The sequence below is a fragment of the Terrapene carolina genome, unplaced genomic scaffold (assembly GCF_002925995.2).
Source record: "Terrapene carolina triunguis isolate 2854851 unplaced genomic scaffold, T_m_triunguis-2.0 Scaffold629, whole genome shotgun sequence".
In the NCBI taxonomy this organism is placed as follows: Eukaryota; Metazoa; Chordata; order Testudines; family Emydidae; genus Terrapene; species Terrapene triunguis.
The window spans coordinates 532,738-555,376 of NW_020664980.1; the positions used below are offsets into that span (position 1 = coordinate 532,738).

At 43.5% G+C, this 22,639-nt stretch overlaps 1 protein-coding gene across 1 annotated transcript in view; it reads left to right on the forward strand.

Annotated features, from left to right (window-relative positions):
- CPEB4 (cytoplasmic polyadenylation element binding protein 4) overlaps window positions 1-22,639 on the forward strand; it is a 193,268-nt gene that overhangs the window by 85,742 nt on the left and 84,887 nt on the right. The window lies entirely within an intron of this gene.

Genomic DNA, 22,639 nt, shown 5'->3' on the forward strand with positions numbered 1-22,639 from the left:
CACACACTGCAGTGAATGGAAGGTTTTGTATGATTACAGCTAGTTTCCCTTAGATCTGACTGTTTTCTGATGGTATGTTTGTAGTTTAAACTGACTTCTGACCCCTCAGCCTGATATGTGACATTCAAGAACACACATGCCAGAATTCCCAATTTATTTTCTGTTGAGGAGAGTGTGTGTACTTCTATGCAGTTACCACTGAAAGTAAATGAGGCTGTATATGGTTTGCACTGATCACAAAACTGCAGAGAGGTAGTGCAGCTCCATCCACGTGAACAATGCTGCAATGGCTCGTTTGCTATTAGCCAATCCTGACATTTAGCGTTACCTTGGTGATTTCCTGGATTCTGCAAAGTTAGCCTGAGCTAACGAAAGACTGTCCCAGAGCTGGTCAAATTATTTTTTGTGAATAAATTATCTGATTGATATAGCCTTTATCGCTTCTTGAGACTCACTCATTACTCAGCCCTGCTTACCACAAAGTCATTGGGTATTCGGGAGTGTTTACTGAATAATTTATACAAACAAATTTCAGCCTATGAATTGTTTGTGAAATTGTACACTTTGACTCTTTGTTGTGTGTGATTGGTCACCAGAGTCACAGGTGTGTTACTGTTAGTTCTTCTCCCTGATTTGGTGAAAACTTTTCAACAGGAAAATACTGTATAGCTGTAACATGCTTCCTGGTACTGATTCTCAGAAGAATAAGTATTTATGCTACAGTGTATCAAATGTGTATCAATTTGTATTATGATTTCTATTATGGTAGCACCTAATGAGCCCGATCAGGGATCAGGGCCCCGTTGTACTTGGCATTGTGCAAAGAAGTAACACAAAGATAATCCCTGTCCCAGAGAGCTTATTGTCCTAGTTCAAGGCAACTGCATCTGTATTCCCCTTCCGTGAGCCCTTGAGGGCACCACTCTAGTTCCTAGCTCCTCAGTTGTCACTTCAATTGGACAGAGACCTGTGTGTCTCTCTCTCCTGACTGGGGTTTTTCCAGGCTGCACATTTCCCTGCCTACCCTGTGGTATTCCCAGCAAGTCAGACTGCCTAAACAGGCCAGTGTCTGCACTTTGCTTTCTCTTCAAAGGCTTGTGAACAGCATATTTGCCAGCAGTTATGAGTTACCACATCACTCTTTATAAGCAAGTGCAGTTATTCTTAAGGTGAAAGCATAAAAATTATAAAAGAACCTACATGCATGCTAAAAGCTTACCCATCTGTCTGATGGGGCCTCAATAGGACAAAGTCCTTCCAACCCTTCCCAGGAAGGATTGGGACCCCCCTCAGACAGAAGGTCCTGTCCTTTTGCTGGATCAGAAAGAAAGTCCAGAGTCAGTTTAAACTCAGGCTATTTAGCCAATATTTATCTTTGGCTGTTGTTCCCTGGGGAATCCTAATTGGACTAGTATACGTGAGCCTCTCCAGGTGGTGGTACTTCTCTGGAGGTGTTACAACCTGAGTGCATTTGCTTAACTAGCCTCCAATGTTCTTAGTGCTTGGAGGGGCTATGGTCACCCTCCCCCCCAAGGAATTGCATAAAATTCCTGGCTCTCTATGATACATATGGTTTAGATACAACAAATGCTGCATCTTGGCAAGGGGTTTGACTAGATCACTCTAACCCTCTGATTCTATGATCCTATAAACTTAATACAGTGTGATCTCCCAAAGACATTGCAGTAAATAGCCATATCTGTGTCACTCATAATATAGGATTGTGACAATATACAACTGGTGAATAAGCAGGCAAACGAGGTCATGGGAGACTAAGCTAATAGTAAAGACAGGTACAGGGGCATACATTTTTAGTCACAGTGATCTCATTAATTGAAACCGATCATCAGTCTGACCTTGCACAAATAAACTGGTGATTGTCTGAGTCCATCAGCAGTAGATAATACAAACCTACAGGATAGAAGATGCAGCTCACCCTGTTTATTGTAAAAAGCATTTGTGAATTATTCCGTGTATTATTTGACAAGCACCACACAATTCCCTTGTGGGATGGATTCCTCTGTAATCAGAACACTCTTCTCCAGCAGACTGTTTCATCTTAGGAACCATCCGGAAGTGAAAAATTGTTTCCCAGATCTCCTCCCTACCTTCCTAACAAACCAGTCCCCCAATGCTTGGCTCTCAAAATTTCTCATTAGGTGGACCCTCCAGGATGGACTCTGCTGAACTGTGGCAGTGTGTGGGTCACTATACTGCTTTCCAGTGTAGTATCCTTGGTGCTATATCTCTTTGTTGTACTTTTATCATCATATATTTGGTTGATTGTTCAACATCTCTGCTCAGTTAAGAGGAATTTCCCTTTAGGTATCCCTCTGCCCCAATTTCTTCCAGTAAGTAGGTTCCCTGTACCTCACAAATCTGTCAGTGAGAACTCCCAAAATGGGAAACTTCAAGTACTTTTAATTTCATGATTTCACACACCTCATTCATGTATTTGGAAATGGATTCATGTAAAGAGCAATGAGTCTGCTCCTGGTGCCATTGGAATCAATGGCAAAACTCCCATTGATCTGATTAGGAGCAGATTTGGACTCCAGTAATAGTTGTGTGTCTCTCTGGCTATTCAGTGGGGTTACCACCTTAAAAAGATTGTTCACATGCTCTGCTCTGGCCATGTTTACATTAAATGAGCATCCCTCCAGCCTACCCACTTATTCACTCATTAGGCTTTTTGCTTAGAACCATTCAGCCTTGCTATTTTGATTTTGTAATAGGCCAAACTCCAAGTACTAGCAGCATAAACAAGATTGCATGGCTAATGATTTGTGAGCTTGGCCTGAATGCAATTTACTGCAGAAATTCCAGTCTATGGGACTTTGTAACCTGCTAATAAAGCACTTTTGGCAGAGTCTGTACAAACAGAAAGAATTTCACAGCCTCCCATTCTGGGTTTCTCTCACTGTCCAAACTTACAGTGATGCTGCTTTTCAATGTAGCTTACCTCTTAACTCTGTTGTAACTGGGCCATGTTGTCTCTCTCTCTTTTATTTTAAAATTGGTTTATTGTTCAGTTAAATTTCATAAGGTAGCCAGAGTCCATGGGTGCCTTATAAATAAAATGTGAACATCTCTATCAAGTATTTAATAACAATTATTAGTAGTAATATTGTGCCAATCTACGTAGGAACTGCAGAACCTGCCTCTCCCCTGTTCAACAGCTATGGGGGTTGATTTGGCCACCCATACAAACGAGAGCAGCCCTAAATTGCACCTCTGCTACAGTAGCCTCTATGAAGCCACTGTAGAGTGCAGAATCAGTGGGTTGCAGGTCCACCTTGGCCACACAACACCCTCTTTTGGTTCACCCTGAAATGCCATGTGCAACCTGAGCTGCTGCTGCAGAGCTGGCTGGTGCATCTGGTTTTGTGCCTGGTGCAGTGGTCCTGTATGCTGGTGGGGGCATCCCATAGGTGGATTTATATCCCCCCCACCTTACTTACATCCAGCTTAGTTGGTGGAAACAGGCCATAGGACAATGATGAATTGGACCCAATGTAGATCATTTGCAATGTTCATGCAGGGGATGGACCGCAGACCTACAAGTCAGGAGACCTGGGTTTTATTAGTGGCTCTGCTACTCAATATTTGACATTGGACATGTCAGTGTCCTCATCTGTCAAATGGAGAGATGATACTTTCACCTGCTTTTTGAAGAGCTCTGAGATCCTAATAATAATTTTAAGCTGCTAGAGATTTCCTACCAACCTCAGGGGCTACTGCTACTGTGGCACCTTAGAGTTTCTCTTTTCCCCCCTCACCTGCCTTACCTTCATTTCCAGCCCAGCTCACACAGGACCTAGGAGGATGAGTGGATGGATAACCAAATGAACAAAAAGTGAGCCTCTTTGCTTCATTTATTTGTTCACCCCAAATTGCTGAAATTCTGAAGCTCAAGATTGATTTATGGAGTTTTTTTAGATTTGGAGACCAGTCTAATGGTGTTAAAGACAGAAAGTTTCTCTGTCATTCATATACACAGTCCACTCCCAGGTTTTAGTTGTGACGATGAGGAAATGTCTGGTAATCCATGTCTTTGTGTCAGACTCAGAAACCTCTTCCAAACAGGGCATTAGCTGACACAGGCAGACTGCTAGCTGGACAAACACTGTCCTGTGTGTCACGTTCTAGTAAATACCTGCATTTGATTCCAAAGGGCTCCATTGATTAAAACTGGCTCTCACCACAGGCCAAGAGAACAATCACCACAATAGGACAGTGAGCCATTAAACATTACTATACAAAAGTACTGTTGGGTCCTTTAGTTTTGTTGTTCTTATTGTTGTTCAGATCTGGAAAACTACCCATCAATCAGTCCATAAGCTTTGCGGGAAAGATAAACTGAGCACTGGATCAAACACTGCCACTGAATTCATTAATACTTGCTATTGAAAAAGAATTAAAACCAACAGCGACTCTGTAGCACTTGATTTCTGCTTCCCTCTGTAGCATTTATTTCTAGACTGTTTCAAATGCACTGAAATGGGCATATGAGATAAGAGGCAGAGCCTAGGATTCTTCAATAGGACAATTCCTACAGCACTCATATTTCTAGGGTCCCAGACACAATGGATGGGCTTGCATGGAACCTAACCTGTCTGGGTGTTTGGTCCATTGGGTTTATTTATAGTCAGACCACTGCAAAAGTTTTTGGCACAAACAAAAATCCATAGCAGTTAAGACTATTGTGATTTGTAAAATTCAGAACAGAAATAAACCCAAGTATTGTTAGAGCTTTTATTTAGTTTGATTTGGGCTGTGTTGTTCTCTTCTAGTCATACTAAGACCTTAGAAACCTTTGCAGTGACATGTGGGAGGGTTTCCACTCTCAAAAGAGTAGAAGGCATTTACATGACAACTCTGACATTCAGAATGACTATATTACGAAACTGACCCAAGGAAACCAAAACGGATCTGGAGAGGGTGGGAAGACACTGACAGAAGAGCTGACACTGATTATTTTATCCCAAGCAGTCTTGGTCTTTCGGCTGTTTTACCTCTCATATTTGAGTATCTTTTGTTATGTAATGGCTGTGTGGTTAAATTTGGAGATGGGACAGAACTGGACCTTGGATATTGACCTCTCCCAATTTGGGAACAAGGAGACATATTTAAGGTTGAAATCCTGGGATCTGAGTCTGCCCTTATGTTTTCAGTTCTGGGCCAGATCCCAAACCAGAAGGGGCCTATTTCCTGGATCTGGTTCAAACATGGCTGAGATCTCGCAAGAACAGAAATTTCTATGAGAGTTTGGCACAAGATATCGGAAGTCTCACAAGGCCAGCTATACACATGAGATTTCCATCATCTTGTGAGACTACTTCAAGAACAACTTTTGAGATTTTGACACCATCAAATCTGAACCTGAATCACAGCCCAGATTTGGTTTCAGATTGAACTCCAAACCCCATCCTAAAATTAATCTGGACCTGAACCCCACATCTCTAGCCACCATCTACTTAAAATATTTGGGAAGACATAGAAGAGACGGAGAGAAACAGAAAGACATAACATTTTAACTTCCAATGAAGAGAATTGTGTTCATGTGATCTTATATGCGTTCTTCGGCTTGCAAAGATGAACTCAAAGTCCATTGGGTGGAATTTAAACCACTGTTGCTGAGCTAACCGTAGGCACACGGCGTTACTATGGAAAATTCCTGATTAAAGTCTGCAAAGAATTTCCTATGCAGAGGCTGTTTATTAATAGGTACCTCAGCCTCGCATCTGACATTGACAGTTCTGCCCTTTAAACACATCATTTTGCAAGCAGCATGATAAAATGCTGCACTTTTTTTGCCGACGGAGAGATTGTCCCTTCCCTTCCCTTCCCCCATGCCTCTCTCAGCTCTAACCCCTACAGTTTGCTTTGCTAAGCACAGGAACAAAAACTGCAACCATGAAATTATTTTAACTAGACCATAAAAAAAAATTGCACAAGTGATGCTTGGAAAAAAAATCCTCGCTCTAAACTAACTAAACAGCACTATGTGTCCTTGTGTAGTTCCTGGTGTTTTTCTGGTTCACTCAGTTTCAATAGATACATAAGGACTGGAGCCAGGGCTCCTGAATGACTAGCTCAGAACAAAAGCAGGTCTCCTGAGTATTCTTGAGCAGCCAGCAAATTGAGGGAAAGTTATTTTGGGTTAATCAATGTACTTCAGTTGCAATCACATTTAGCCTCTAACAGAGAAGGCTGCAAACAAGGAATTACTGTTCCGGGCTCAACGATGGATTAGGACTGGGAAGTGTCACTGGCCAGACTATGCTCTCCTCAATGCTTGTTTAAAATGTGTCCTGAATTCAGTTGTGTAATTTCAAGTATCCTCTTCATTTGCATTTTTCTCCTGCTTATTTATTTATTTATTTGTACTGGGAGTCTGGGAAATTATTGGCAGTTGGTTGGAAGTCCCTATGGGGGAGAATTCTAGCCATGTCCTAGCTGGGACTGCCATATGGAGCCAGAGTAATTATGATCAGTATTCAGTTTTCTGATAGTAAAACTTTGGATTATGCGGGAGAGGTCTCTAAATGCTTGTAGTTTAAATCACTTGGGGAAGGCAACATCATGAGCAGAACCTCCTGAGGGACAGGCATAATGGTAGTTTGAGTACTTTGGGCCAGATTTTCAGAAGAACTGGTCAGCACGTTGACTGATCAGCTCTTTTGAAAATCTGCCTCCAGATGAGGACGCTGAGCACTGGAAGATCTGGTCCTGAGCTCCTTTGCAAATCTGGTCCATGTACTAAGTTTAAAGGGGTCCTACTGCCTGCTGTTTCTGCCCCCATCACAAGATGTCTATGCAAATGCTATATAGTCCCGGAAGCCCCAGCCTGTCATATTGGTTCCTAAACTGCTGCTTCTACTGTAGTGTCGTATCTGCTTCAACTCCTCCTTGCCATCCAAATATGTGCTATTCTACCACAAAACATGCCAGATAATGTAAACTCAAGCATACTGGCTGTGCTACAAGCACAGGCCCAGCAGATATGTCTCCATCCCCATGCAAATCTGCATCTCCACCCTTTTAGACTGCTAATCATCCTTCTCTCTAGTGAAGATCCGGCCTCTTTAAACTTCCAGTCAACTTCTTGGTCCTGATGGGGGACAAACAGCCTGTTTCCATTCCCTCTTTCAAAGCCCAATCCTGCATGATCCTGAGAACTCTCAATTCCTGCTGAACTCAGGGAGCTGCTTGGGCTCTATGGAGCACCATGAATGAGCACTTCTTTACCTGAGCTGCTGCAATTTAAAATGGGATGTGTATATTTTAAGTGCTTTGCTGGAGCAAAGCCAAAGAGCTCAGCACCTTGCAGGTTCGAGCCCAAGGAGAATAAGGCCCCTGACCTCTGGTCTTGTGACTTACAATCTGCTGAAGGTGAGTGAAAACACATGCACCCCTCCCCCCAGTTAAAATGTTGCTATCGTTATTTTGTTGTCTCTAGTACTCTAAAGATGGATAGGAACTTCTGTAGGCGAGGCCTTCTGTTTCAGAGATTTATAATCCATCTGTTCTGGGATTGTATGTGCTCTTTCCTTAGTTCAGTTCCTTCTGTTAATTGTGTGTCGAGTAGCTGTTCAAAAATGTCTTTATCTGGATTTGCTTATGCAGTACTTGTAGAAATCTTGGGTGGACGCCATCACTCAGAATCCCATTACTTTCTCAAGCATGGCTTTCTCTGCTTATTGCATTCTGCAAGGGTTGCTTCAGCTCCTCTAATTCTGCGCTTAGAAGAGAATTAATTTTGTTATCTGTTCTCCCCCTTTCCTCCTCTTGCCTCAGCTTCTCCTTAAGTAGTTTCCTTTCAGTTTCTTTGGTAACAATCCATTCAGATTTACCATTTATTAGAGAAGAACCTGAACTAAAATTCCAGACCTTGAGCCTGTGCTACAGTTTGCTTTGGCTCTGACGTTCAAGTCTTCAAGTGTTGCTTTGTTGAGCCCTCATCAAAATGAGAAACAGAGATGAGTCTTGGACCTGATAAGTTTGATAGCCTTGCTCACCTAAAAACAAGTGGTTTTTGAAGGCCAGTCCATATATATTTGAAACATGGAATGGCTTTGTGCATGGATGGAATGGCTTCCATGTTGCTGAACGTTTGTCTGGTTCGTGGTGTCATGTTGCATGTGAAAGATTTTCTGGACTCAGAGAAACTCAGTCCTTCAACACCCAAATTTCCACAACATCTAGCTTTAGAAGCACCTATAAGGAAGCAGGGAAGAACACAGGCAAACCTATCAGGTCCAAAGATTCAACTTGGCTTTTCCCTCTGATGTTATTGGTGTTACTCTGCCAACACTGAAAGACTTGACCCATTAAAGCAATGTCAAGCCCTAAACATTCAAAGCATTTCATAGGGTTGTTAGCTATGTGATTCCTTATAACCAATGGGAATACTGTATGCAATGATTTGAAAGTCTAGGGGTTTAAAGTCTAACTTTAACTGAGATGAGACATAATATGCACTTCTGAGAACTGTTGCTCTGTCTTTAACTCCCCTTCCCCTCCCCTTCTATGAAAGTATAATGCATGGTGGTTAGAGCAAGGAACTGGAAATGCCAGAACCCCTTGGCTCTGTTCCCTGCTCTGCCACTGACTCACTGTGTGACCTTCGTGTTTGTCTCTTTACCTCTCCATGCCAAAATTTCCCCATCAGTAAAATGGGGATAATAATACTTACCACAGAGGGATTTTGTGAGGTCTAAATAACCAATGTTATAATAATAATTAATTTATTAATAATATAAGGATGCAATACAGCAGAGGTCCCCAAACTAGGGGGCACAGAGGAACATCGTGGGGGGGGGGCGTGGCTGAGGCTCGGGCCAGCCCCCACAGGTGGTGGGGAGGGAGTGCCACCCAGCTCTGCTCCTGGCCCCAGCGCTGGCTGCCAGCCCCATGCCTGTGGACCCCGCTGCTGGCCCCACACCCGGGGCTCCGCTCCCGGCCCCTTGCCCGAGGCCCTGCCTGCCAGCTCCACACCCAGGGCTCCACTCTCGGCCCTGCCCCCAGCTGTGACCCCAGCAGTGGTCCCCTTACCTCTGTCTGCGTCCCCTCCCCCGGCCCTGGCTCGGGGAGGGGGACGCAGACAGAGGTAAAGGGGGGCACGAGTCTCAAAAGTTTGGGGACCACTGCAATACAGAGTTAGCTGCAGATGATGCCCTGGGTGTGACCCTGGATTTTCTAGCTTTTAGCAATTTAGATCATGCATCTCTCTCCCCTTCATGTTATCTTAACACAGTTGTTTATGATTCTTAATACAATGGGCATTTTATTTTATTCCGATAAGTAGCTCTAATTAGATTAAGCTGCTTCAGATTAAACCAGTCAGATTTCTCAACTGAAATTGACACGTTCATTCTTATTGTGTCTTCATTATCGGATTAAATCTTGATCAAGGGGAATCATTTCCCGAGGCAGTTTTATAACAGGCACAAAACAAAGCTCTGTGTACTGTTCTCTGCCACTCATGTGGGAGGCATTGCATATTATAGCATGACACAGATGTTTACTGCAGTCATCTGCAAACTTGCTAGCCAGTGGTCAACAACAGCTCCCCATGACAGAAAGCTGTTGCCATCAAAATGTATTTTTAGACTTGTATATTCTGAACACCTCACAAACATTCATGAATCTAGCCTCGCTGTTCCACCCACATTTTTCTTACTTTTTGTCAGAAGAAAGGCTCAGGGGTGACTATGTAGAGAAACTGAACTCTCCCCACAGACCTTAAGGTGATCTCTTCAGGTCAGAGTTAAAGTATGTTCTTTACTGCCAACCCTCAAGCCTTTAAAAGTCATGAATGAGGCCTCCCAAAATCATGAGGTTGGCCTAAAAGTCATGAGATTTTAAAAAAAAAAAGTTCGGGGTTCCTTTTATTTGCCTTCTGATTTTAAAGCTTTAGGGTGCACGTAGGCCATGCTTTCAAGGTATTCCTGGTAATCATGAGTAAGGCTACGATTGTGTCACGAAAGTCACGGAAATTACGGAATCCGTGACTTCCATTGACCTCCGTGACATTTTCTGCCCCGGGGCTGTAGCTCCCAGTCAGTCTTGCCCCCGCAGCTCCCAGCCCCTGCCATGCCGGGGGGACCCCACCCACAGCTGCCCAGTCATGGCAGGTGGCGGAGGGCTGGCAGACCTTGCAGCTGCCCCACTGCGGGGAGGGGCTGGCGGACCCTACAGCTGTCCAGCCGCGGTGGGCAGCCGATGGACCCTGCAGCTGCCCAGCCACAGCGGGCGGCAGGGGTTCTCCACAACTGCCCAGCCACGGCCTGCAGCTGGGGGACCCTGAGGCTTCCAGGGGCGAGGGGATCCCAAAGCAGCCCAGACCCGCGGACAGTGGGACCCCAGAGCTCCCACGCACTGCAGCAGTGGGGGACCCGGTAGCTCCAGCAGCAGTAGGTCCTGAACTCGCCTACCCCTTTTGTCAGGGATCTATTTAGTTAAAGTCAGGGACAGGTCATGGGCTTCTGTGAAGTTTTGTTTATTGCCCGTAACCTGTCCATGACTTTTACTAAAAATATCTGTGACAGAAACTTAGCCTTAATCATGAAGGCTAGAAACTCCCCCCCCTCCCTTTTTTTTAAAGGAAAGCTGAGACTCAGTTAGTTAGAAGCATCCAGGAGCTGGGGCTTCAAGAGGAGCACCAAATATCCCAAGTGCCAGGGTAAAACCACAAATTGCTGATGCTGCAGGTTGGTGGGGCATGTAGGGAAACATGCACTTCTGCGGGGGCTGTCTCCTTCTCAGAGTTCCTACTAGATTTTCAAAGGCACAAATGGGAGTTAGGTGCCCAAATTGTGCCACTACCTCCCCTCTGCACCTTTGAAAATCTCTCCGTAAAGCAGCTCATATTACTAACTCCAGCTGGTTATAATCCCATTTCAGATAGCTCTGCTCAGCATTGGTGCCCATGACAGCCAAAGTTCAAAGCCAGCATTGTAGGTTGGCAGTTGGCCAGAAGCATAACTTTCTCCCACCTCTGCTGAGGAAAGGGAAAAGCAGCTCGGTATTTAAAGTCCCCATGCCCCTCCTTCCACATCACTTCTTGCCTAGACACTCCCATATATTTGAGAGAGGGGTACCAGAGCCCCAAACTGCTCATTTGGGGCCTATTCCTTGGACAGCACAAGGAGAACCATGTTTCACTCCTCAGTCAAACATCTATGGGTTTTATCAGGGTTCAGTGTGACACACAACACTCACCACTGAGTGCAGGATTGGGGCCTAAAACAACATTCAGTGGCCTAGATACTGATATAACCATCCTCAGCACATCATAGGCTTACTGCAGAGTGTTAAAAACACCCCCTCCCCAGCCCCCTTTTAAGGGCTATAATGCAGAGGAAACAAATAGGTGGGCCATGGACTTTCTCTGAATTATGTATTCTGAGAACAAAAGGTGCAGGAGGCTTTCCTGCTCCGTGCCATATCTGTGGCAGGCAAAATATGTTGAGCTTCTTATTGGGACTGTGCAGGAGGAGGAGAAGGTGACAGCTCTGTCACTAATGGACTGGTTTACCCAGATCTTTATTGTTTTGGATACACTCAGGGATGCTGCAGTGACTCAGACTAAATTGCTGCTTTGTCTGAGAGACATGTTTTCTCTGGGTAATGAGTCGATCTTAGCTCTGATTAGATTTCACTGCAGTAATAATAACCAATGAGTGTTGGCAGCAGTGGGGGTGGTAGGAGGGTTAGTTCAACATAAAACATGGAGAAGAACTTGCACTACAAAGGGATAGTAGGAGAAAATGAATTAATCACTACTCCAGATGATCATACAGCGTTGCATTGTTCTTCCTTCAGTCAGACAATTCCTTCAGTCTCAGGCAGACTGGCCCCCAGCAGCACTGGGGATCAGAGGAAAGTGCAAGTGATTTATACAGCCACATTTGCCCCGCCTCCCTACTCCAGCTGTGCCAGGCAAGGCTCTAATACAGCTGGGGGTCTGAGCCATAATGTGAAACTCGCCCAAGTGTGGAGGACTGGTGCAAGGCCCCCTGCATTAGTTAAACCCTGCATAGGGGCTGTCTGAGATGTCCGCCTACCGAACGCACATCAGTACAAAAGACCTCATTGAGGCTGGACCAGCATCAGGCCAGGATCTTTGGATCTGTGCTTAAGCAGATTCAGGAGCCCTAGTATCTTGTACAACCAGCATGATATGACTGTGATTGCTATTTAAGCCCACAGGGAATAGCAGGTACAGCAAAGGCTGTCAACATCCCACAGCATGGCCCTGGGTTGAGAAATTGGTGAGGTGGATTTCACCCTCCGCTCTCCAACATATAAAAGCCCAAGTTAATTTCATCCTCAGTTCTATATTCATTTTACATGTTATGATTCACTAAAGTACAAGAGAAAACTCTGTCTCAGGCAAGCGTGACGTAAGAGTACAGCTGGGCAAATAATACGAGTGACATTTTCTGCTGCTATAAATTCAAACCGAAATCCCTGTTCGATCCAGCCATCTTCAGAACCCTTCTGTGATCACTCCCACACGATTGCGTTGTGCTAGCACAGACGCTGGCAGAAAGTGAACATTAAGGTCACACAATTAAGTACTTGAGGAAAAGTCATCTTTACTATGCTTTCCACAGGCATTCGCACTAGAAAATTGTTTCCAATAATTTTACTCAGCTAATCACAGAACAGAAGCAACAGCACATGAGTGATGTGGGCAATCGCAACTTGAATACTGAATATCAGAAAGCAAGCCACAGTGTAAAGAAAATGCACTTTGTCACTATTTTGAATAATAAATATATCTGATTAAAATGTCATCTATCCATAGAGGTTCTTCAAACAGAGCTTGATCCTTGTTCACCCAGTGTGCCTGTGGGGGCTGCCCATCTCACAAGTTGCATTCTCTCTGGGACTCTGAAAACGAGAGGTCTAGCTCCAGCCCAGTGCCAAGATCAAGTCTATTTCAGGCCCATGCTTCAGGGCACAATTTACTGTTCAAACACACCACCTCAGGAGTAACACCAAAACAAAGCAATTCCTCTGACCAACAAGGCCAGGGCCTCCTTGCTTTGCTTACAGCAAATGCCCATGAGAGGAGCCAAGTGCCAGTTCTCCAACTCTCTGTCAATATAATACTTTTGCCTCTCTCTGTCCCTGGAAAGAGCATCCTTCCTTTAAATCCCCTGCTGAACCATGTGACTGGCAGGGAGCCCTTAACCCTTACCTGTCACATACCCTGTCACAGGCTGCTTGTCCCTTTCCTGTGCACATAGGGAACGGATGGGGTCTTGACTTCATATCCCCAATGCACTGACTAGCTCATTTGAGCAGGCACAGAGGCGGAGGTAAACTGATAGTCTGACCCTGTCTCTGAGTCACAGTTCAACCCTTCTGCTCCAGCGCCAGCACAACTACATGCTGCCTCCTACTCAGGGCACACTGTATTCTTACAGCCTGGCCCCAAAAGAAGTGAAATTTGTTTAATAAATGATTTGTTACAAATGATTTGCTCAGCTCTACAAAGGAGCCTGATGTGACATAGTAACTCCTCGCCCCAGCAAATATCTAGGAAAAGAACCCAATGTCACTTCTCCTTGTTCCCATAAACCATCTGGTGACTGTGCATAACTACCTCCTTTCTAAGCCTTAAACAAACATTTGGTCAAGGAGGCCAGGGCCTCCTTGCTTTTCTTACAGCGAATGCCCATGAGAGGAGCCAAGTGCCAGCTCTCCAACTCTCTGTCAATATAATATTTTCCACATCAGCCTCGCCAGCTCCTGACAGGTCAGCATGTAGCATGAGTCACACAATGTGCAATGGCAGTTGGTGCTATCATTTAATGTTTTAAACAATGTTTAGTCTCTCAAGCTTTCTGTGGCTTTGTGCATCTCAGTCTTGAAACAGATACAGGGATCAATTTTCTGGCTCATTTCTTGGCTTGTTGCTTCAGCCACACCGCCTCTCTCTTTGCAACCCTCTACTGGCTCCCTGTTCGCCATAGAATCAAACATAAACTACTTGTCTTCACTTTTAAGGCCCTTCATGGCCTATTCCTCCCTACTAGTCATCTCTTATATGCTATTAAGATGCTGAATCCCATCTTTGCTTTGCCATAGATGCCAGTCTTCATCACCAGTTTGTTAAATTTTCAAACACCTGAATGCTCTCGCTCATGCCACACCTTATGCATGAGGAACCCCCTGTAGACATTTGCAGAACCACCTCATTATCCTCCTTCAAAGGCTTCCTTAAAATTCTCCTCTGCCAAAAAGCCTGCAAAATACTCAACAATGGTTAGGCAGCTGGTGTGCTATCAGGATAACCAGTATTGTCTCACCGTGTCCTTGTGCTCCTCCTGTCTGTTTGTATCCCCCGTTATCTCATATCTTACACTTAGATTGTAAGATCTTTGAGGCACCATCTTTTTGTTGTGGGTATGTAAAGTCCCTAGCACAACAGGGCCCTACTGCATTGTTGAGGCCCTTAGGCAACTACTGCAATATAAATATTAAGTAAGGGTCTGATCAAACTCCCACTGAAATCAGTAGAAGTCCAACCAAGTGTTTCTTTCTCTTTCAAGTCAAACCATAAAAGATCCCAAAAGCCAGTTTGTTACTATTGCCATCTTGCTTTTACCCATGTGAGCTCTGTCATGGTTTCATAGATAGAGGTTAATGCTGGCCATATGGAAGCTAGAATGCCAAGCTCTTACATGGTTTTGGTTTCTACTAATTTCTATACATTGTGATTTCTAGTAGTGTGTTTGGTTTCTTGTAGTTCTTTAGATTGTAACCTAGCCATTTCAGACTTTCTCAAGACTAGTCATTTAAGATACCAAACCTTGAAATTGTTACTGGTCCTTCTGCTGAGAAGGAAGTTTCTTCTTTTGGCACTTGTCTAAGACTGAATCTAGTAAGTTCCAGACCATTATCTCGCCCCTCCCCCCCCAAAAAAAGATAAAACCAAAAGCTAAACTAGTGTTAAGCTATCAGGGACCACTCCTCCATATCTCAGAGAGCTATCTTTGTTAGTCTGAAGCAAATCAGTGCTTTCCCTAAAGGGAGAACATTGTTGTGACTTCATGTAATTGTTTTTGAGCCACTGCTCTTTAATTTAGCTGAGCTGCAGCCATGGGAACTCCACCACGCCTTCGCTCTAAGGGTATGTTTTAACTGTCAGCTCAGGAGGTCTAGGAGATAGAGGGGTGTTTGTACATTCCCTCTCCTTGTGTTTGTTACCCACATAACCTGAGTGTTTCTCCTTGGCAGCTACTAACCTGGCACCCGTTCTTTGTAAGTGATTTTAGTGTGAGAGCACAGAGCAATGTGTTTTTGTATTTATCAGACTGCAGACTAACAGATCTGGGAATTAATCAACCTTTCATTTCTAACACTGCCTGAGGAAACCTGCAAACTTTAAACAGTTTTTTTGATCTTATATTTCAAATTCTAGAGAGTATTTTCACACATTTCTGAGGGCTTTGGTTTAGTTGGTGGGTAGTTTCATGTTGTAGAGTTACCAGCTATTGCTATTATGGCAAAGTGTCAATCGCATTTTCCATTGTGAATGCCCCCATTTTTTGCTGGGGTTCATTTGTGAGACAGTCAGGAAGCAATATCTTCTATTCTACAGAAAATCTCTTTAAGGCTGATATTTTCAGTACTGCTTAGGAAATCTAGATATACAATTCCCATTGAAATTAATGGGAGTAGTGCATCTAAATCCTTTAGGCAGCTTTGAAAAAATCTCACTTTTTTGTAATAAAGGAATAATAATTTTTGGGTGGCTTCAGAAGCCCAATTTTAAGTCTAGAATTTTGTTGACTCTTGACCATTGGTATAGTTTGGTGCCATCAAAAAACAGAGTAGAGATAGGCCTGAGTAGCAAAATTTGGTTCCAGTTCTGGGTTTCAGACCCATCCCTCCTTCAAAATTCTGGAGTGGTCACATCTGGAGTTTTGGTTTAGCCCATTACACAGATGGGGCCAATAAAAAAATTGGCTTCAGATTTAGGTTTGAATTATGATTTTGAAGTTTGAGGGTAGTAGACTTGGGGTCTTGGTTTGAGCCCATATCGAAAATAAACTAAGCCAAGGAGCTGTCAAACTGAAAAGCAAATGCTGTGGGGATGGGAGGGAAAGGTGAGGATTTTCCTCCCAATCATCAGACTTCTAACTGTGAAAGGCTCTTCTCAGGACCTGTCAGTGGCTCTTTAACTAGGTACAGGAAGATCTTCCATCCCCATCCAGCCAGGCAATGAGTGGACCAGGTAGAACAGGGCAATTTTTTCAATAAATATTTTACTGGCCAAAAAATATAGTTTTGGGACATCCCAAACTGTTCACAATACGGGTCAAATTTGTCAAATGTTTTCAGACGAATAAAAATGGGGACGGGGGAATTTTGAAAAAGTCAAAACGGGTCGTTTTGACTTTTCTTTTTGAAATGATTGTTTCCAAATTTAGCTAGATTTATCTTTTTTTAAAAAAAGTTAAAAACATCCAGAAATGAAACACAATGTTTCATTTTGTTCAATCCTAAACTAAACTTTTTTTTGGGGGGGGGGGGGTTCGTTAGCCTCTGAATTGAAAAAATCAATTATTTGCCCTGCTCTAGTGCCAGGCCTCTTCCAGTCTATGGAGTAAGAGTGCAGAATAGGGTTCTGTTGGGCAAGCAGGCAAGGCATGGAAACTCAAAAGGCAGGGGATGCTGCAGGTAAGGACAGAGGTTCACAAGCACACAGTGTGAATAAGGCCAAGGACAGGAATAGCAGAGGGTGCTATTATGCATGACAGAGATGTTCTGGCAGAGCTGCATGGAGCCTTAGAACTGAAAAAGCAGGTTGAGTTGGGTGGGAGTTCCAGGACTGGAATGATAGAAGGTGCTGCAGCTCAAGATTGAGGTACATCAGCTAAACTGTGTTGGGAAGGAGTTCATAGAGCCTGCCTGTGCAGTGCCTATGATGATTTGCACAAGTACAATCCATTCCTCACTGCTCTGAGCACTACATTTCATTGCTCAGTCATCACATCCCAACCCCTTGTGTGCCACCCACCTTTTATGTCTTGCCTTTTACATTGTAAGCTCTGTTATTATTTAACATCTATATTGCATTAGTACCTAAATGCCACAGTTTGTGTTTGATGCAGTGGAAGGGAGCCAGTGAAGGGACTTAAAGAGGCAGTGACATAGTCAGAACAACAAGACAAGGAGATGCTCTTAGCAGCAGCATTTTGAATGGATATGAAAGGGGTGAGGTTGCAGGCACAAAAGCCAGAGAGGAGAAGATCGCTTAGTCAAGGCATGAGATTATCAGAGCTTGCATAAGAGTTTTAGCAATGTGAGCAGAGAGTTAAAATTGAAGCTTGGAGATGTTGTGCAAGAATAAATGGTAAGAATTAGACACAGCCTGGATCTGTGGGTCAAAGGAAAGGGCTGAGTCAAAGATGAAGCCAAGATTATGGGCTTGAGCAATGGGGAGGATGGTGGTGTCCTCTGAAAGAGAAAGGCAGAAAAGCAGAGGGTTCGGGACGAAAGGTCAGGAACTTGGTTTTGGCCATGCTGAATTTCAGTGGAAAGTTGGCCAGGAACTGTCATTTGTTATACGTGTGTACAGTTCCTAGAACATTGGGGCCCCGACCTGTTTGAAGCTAGGTGCTACTGGGGTGTTGTTGATAAAGGTAAGGACCACAGTGTGAACCCTCCCAAACTTGGGGGCAGGGGAGTATTTAAAATGAAACCCAGAACTGAACCACCCCTCCTTATAATTACACAAAACCTCCCCAGTGCTTTTTTTCCCCATGCTCAAGCCATCTGTTTCCCCATTTCACCAGAAAAAAGCTTTCCCAAGGAAAGTATCACAGTACATGCTCACTCCAGTTACGTTTACACTGCAAGTACAAGGAGTATACGTGACTTGGGTTAGCTCACCTGCATAAAATAGCAGTGAAGACACAGTAACTCAGCTTTTAATTCAGGTTAGCAGCTCGAGTTCAAACCCAGGTTCCCCTATAGGCTTGAACCCAAGCTGCTAACCCAAGCTAAAAGCAGAGTCTCCACTGCTATTTTAACCCAAGTTAGCTCACACAGGTTAGCTAACCTGAGTTAAGAACACATCTCTTTTTGCAGTGTAGACACACCTACACAAATGGGGTGGCTAGGTGGGAAGGTGAGCAGCTATTTAACATCCCCAGATTTTACTCTTCTCTGGGGTTAATATGTGAAAAAGGTTACTCAGTCCATCAGAGTTTTGCAATATTTTCACCCAAACCAACGAAAACAACAACAGAAATCAAATTGGTGCCATCCCATTGCAGAATAGGAGCCCTGGCGACTGAACAGCGCGTAACCATGTTGGGAAATCATTAAAGAACAAGGTTGCATGTGAGTGGTTTTAAATGATAAAGCAGTGAGGTCAGTCTCAACCTAAAAGGGATCCAGGCACACATTGTACTGGGAAGAGAGAAATCTGAGCTAGCTACATGAGCATTCCGTACCTCATCATCACCCCAAGATGACTAGTGAGACTGGGGACAGTTTGAAGAGACCGAGGGACATGGGAGCGGCAAAGAGGAAAAGCAGTCCTGTAAAATCAAAACAAATTAGGAGGTTGCTAAACCTCTTCGTTTGCACAGCTGTGCCAGGCCCATCAAAGACAAAGCTTTGCTCAGAAGAGAGGGAGTTGCTCTTGGTTAAACAGCCAGTTGATTTTTCACCCCTGAAATTTCCACAAAAAAATGACAGAACTTTTTTTTCAACATGAATTTTTTATTTGGCAAGCTTTTGATTAGTTCCTGATCTGTCACATCTCAAGACTTCAGTTCAAATTCTTCCACTGGATATACCAAGTGAAAATTAGTTAGTAGTGTCAGTGTAGTTGTCCATCTACGCACATCACAAACTCACCATATACACATGGCTCAGTTGATAGTCTCCACTCAAGAAAGACCCAGGTCTGAAATAGCAGGATCTCCAGGGATATGTTGCAGGTCAGGGCTGACATGCATTGATAGAATGCTATTGAGTGTGCAGGCACAGGCTAGGAACAGCAATGAAAGTGCCAGTCTAGAGAAATGGCTCTTATTTCTTATGTACTTATACACCTGAGCACTTCAATCTTTAATGCAGTCATCCTCCCAACACCTTGTGAGGTAGGGCAGTGCTATTATCCCCACTTTACAGATCAGGAACCGAGGCACAGAGAAATGAAGTGACTTGCCCAAGGTCACACAGGGAGTCTGTGGCAGAGTAAGGAATTGAACCTGAATCTCCCAAGTCCCACATAGCACCCTAGCCACTAAACCATGCATGTTGTGGGCCAGGATTAAAACAATAAATTAAAACTATAATGCAGTTCTTATATAGCACTTTTCATTCATAGATTTCAAAGTGCTTTACAAAGGAGGTCAGTGTCATTGTACAGATGAGGAAGCTGAGGTGACATGACTTGCCCAAAGCCATCCAGCAGGCCAGCGGTAGAGCTGGGAATAGAACCCAGGTCTCCTGGTTCACTGCTGTATCCACTAGGCAACACTTCCCCCTGTTTTGTTTTAACTGTGTGATATATGGGAAGACATGAGCGCACGACCGTTGAAGCAATGGTACTTTGGGTCAAGGCAGAAGATCATCTTGTCCAGGTATTTATAGAGCACCCACTGACTGAGCTGCGAGTGTGGGAAAGCATACATAACACTAGGTCCTGTTAGCTTTAGCCTGTGCAAAAAGCCCCTTGCTTTTAGGAACATTAAATTAACTACAAAGTAAATAAATGAAAATGAAGAGTTCTCTCTTGCTATTGTGTTGCAGGCATCGTTTGTTAGATGCTGCTGTACTGTGGAGTCCTTATCTCTCCCTCCAGATAAACTAAATCAGGACTCCCGAGGCTGACTCTCCTAGAGTGTTCTCATCTGCCAGAGATTTAGCTGCCCTTTTCTTGTACGTTTTGCTAGAGAGTGATTTTTTTTAAATTTTACTTTAACCCCCAGCACACTCATCATTCATGGCTCGCACACTCAGGACATAAAGGACTGAGGAGGGATGCTCCAAGGTTTTTTGTTCACGTTGATGAACTTTACTTTCCATAGGCAGTGACAGGATCTCTGTTAAACACAGATGCTTCAGCCATGCTAAAAAAGTGGTGCCTTGTGTAGGGTAGAACCTGGAAGAGCTCATAGACAGATCAGTCACTCCCACCTCTTCCCATACCATTACAGTAATTAGACTTAGCTCCCCCATCACTCTTGCTTTCAGTATTCTTTTAATGGGGCTTAATGAGCATTCAGCTGTTGAAACATGAATCAAATGTACAAATTACACTTGAAGTCACTGGGGAAAATCAGTTGGCTGTTATTTCGAGCCCCAGTGACTTTTCTCACTCTGCAAGGGTATTTGGTCCAGAGACATGGAAAAGGCAGGTCCCAGGTGGATAAATGAGACTTGGATTTTCAGTTCAGCTGGAGGAAGATTTGGTGAGACACCATTGCTTTTTTAGCTTAAAGACATTATCTACTCATCCTGCTGATTTATTCTGTAAAGAGGGCTGAAATCTACTTTTAATTAAAGCCTATGGGCCAGAGCATAAATGTAGGACATACATTATCTTCTATGCACAATGGATCTCACTGATGCTAATGGGACATTTCCACAAAAAGGTCAAATATGGCCTTTCTGTGATAACTCAGCTTTTAGATATTATCATTGTTATTTAAGTACCTGACTGTCACATTCAGCATCACTCAGTAGGAAAATACACTCCACTTTTAGGACCACCACTATTTCTGCCCTTTATTTCTCTTCCTTTCCCACCTTCCTTTCCCACCTTCCTTTCAATGCTTCTCTTCTACTTCCCTGTCTTTGTGTCCTGCTGCCTTGCTACCCTCTGCATTTCTCTCTCTGCAGTCCCTCCAGCCCTGCCACGTGGGCTTCCCTCTCATCTCTTCCATAATTTATCTGCTGAAATGGTCAACGTTGAAATAATTTATACCAGGGTAAAAACTATAGTGCCTTCTCTCCAACTAGGATTTTACATTGTTAGCTTCCTCAGTATAAAAGCACACTTTATTTTGCAGTGAAGAAAAAGCCTTGGTTCTATTCCTCCCTCCAACAGGGTTCTTCTTGAGTAAATCAGTTAATTGCTCCGTGCCTCAGTTTGCCTACCTGTAAAATGGGGATAGTGCCCAAGTTCTACTGTTTTATTAGAAGAATAGAGAGAAAATATGTGAGACCAAACAAATGCAAATAAATGTTGAATGACAATAAATGATCTAAATTGTTGAACAGATATTTTAAAGTTTATATTAATAATATATATCTACTTTTTTTGATTGGTGACCAAGGACTATACAAAACAAAGTGACACCCAGCTATATGACATGTTAGTATATGTCCAGACTGCTGAAGAAAAAGAATGTGTATATATCATGTACGTGTATATATACTGAAATGTCTAAATATGAATACTCATATACAAATACATACACTGTGGATTTGGGTAATCTATTCAAATGTTAGAGATGTTAAATAGTAGCAAAAATCCTGTATTCATTTTTGAATTTTCCGAAAACATATTCAGCTGTTCCATCCACCAGAAAACATCTGTCTCGGGAACTGGAAATTGAGGAGTAACAAAATCCAATTCCTTTCGAGGGTGATTTTGATCCAGCTGCACCCAGTTATGAAAGTTAAAACAAAAAAATCACAACAAAGCAGCCATCACTTTAGGATGACTTTAGAAAGCAGCTCTGAAACCTCCTAGCAACAACTGCCTAATTATCTCTGCAGGTTGGTGTTCCTGTTCTAAGCTGCAATAAAGCACCCTGTCACCAGCCCTAACTGTTACTGCTGTAATTCACAAGTGGGTATCTGCTACGCAGCAGGGGCTGACGGTTAACATACATTTTGCACAGAAAGTAGAGTTTGTTTTCAAGATCTACAAAACCTTGAACCTATTTCAGCACCCAACCTATGATGGTAGTCAGTATTGTATGTAAACCTGTGGACATTTAATGAATCAAGATCACTACTGGAATTAACTGGGCCTTGGTCATTTACGAAGGAACAGCCTGGTGGATCTCTCCCGGCCCTATATGCCCTGTATTCCAGTCATGTGTACAGGTTTTAATTTCCTGAAGAATCATTTATGTTCTGCAGAAGATGGGGAAGGATGGTTGGGTGGTTAGGGTGCTAGCCTGGACTTAGGAGATCTGTCTTCACTTCATTGCTCTGCCACAGACTTCTTGTGTGACCGTGGAACAAATCACTTGGTCTCTCTGTGCCTCAGTTCGCTGTCTGTAAAACGGGCACAATAGTACTTCCTTATCTTACAAGGCTGTTGTGGGATTAAAGATTGTGAGGCATGCAGATACTACATAGAAAGAAGGCCATGCAAATATCATGGATAGAGAGGAGGGCATTTTGTTCATCAGACCTTTTATTAATAAATTGTGAGTTCTCTAAATTAAGGGTTGAAGTGGGCTGGCTCATGACAGCTTGGAATGTTGCTACTCTTCCTTTGTGTTTGCAGGGAGCCTGAGACAGCATATCTGAGAGAGGAGTGAATTGCTTCAATCCATGCCAATTAATGTTAACTCTGAATAGTAATGAAGACATTTTCAATATTGTCAGCATGATCAGGCTTTCCTATAAATTGTCA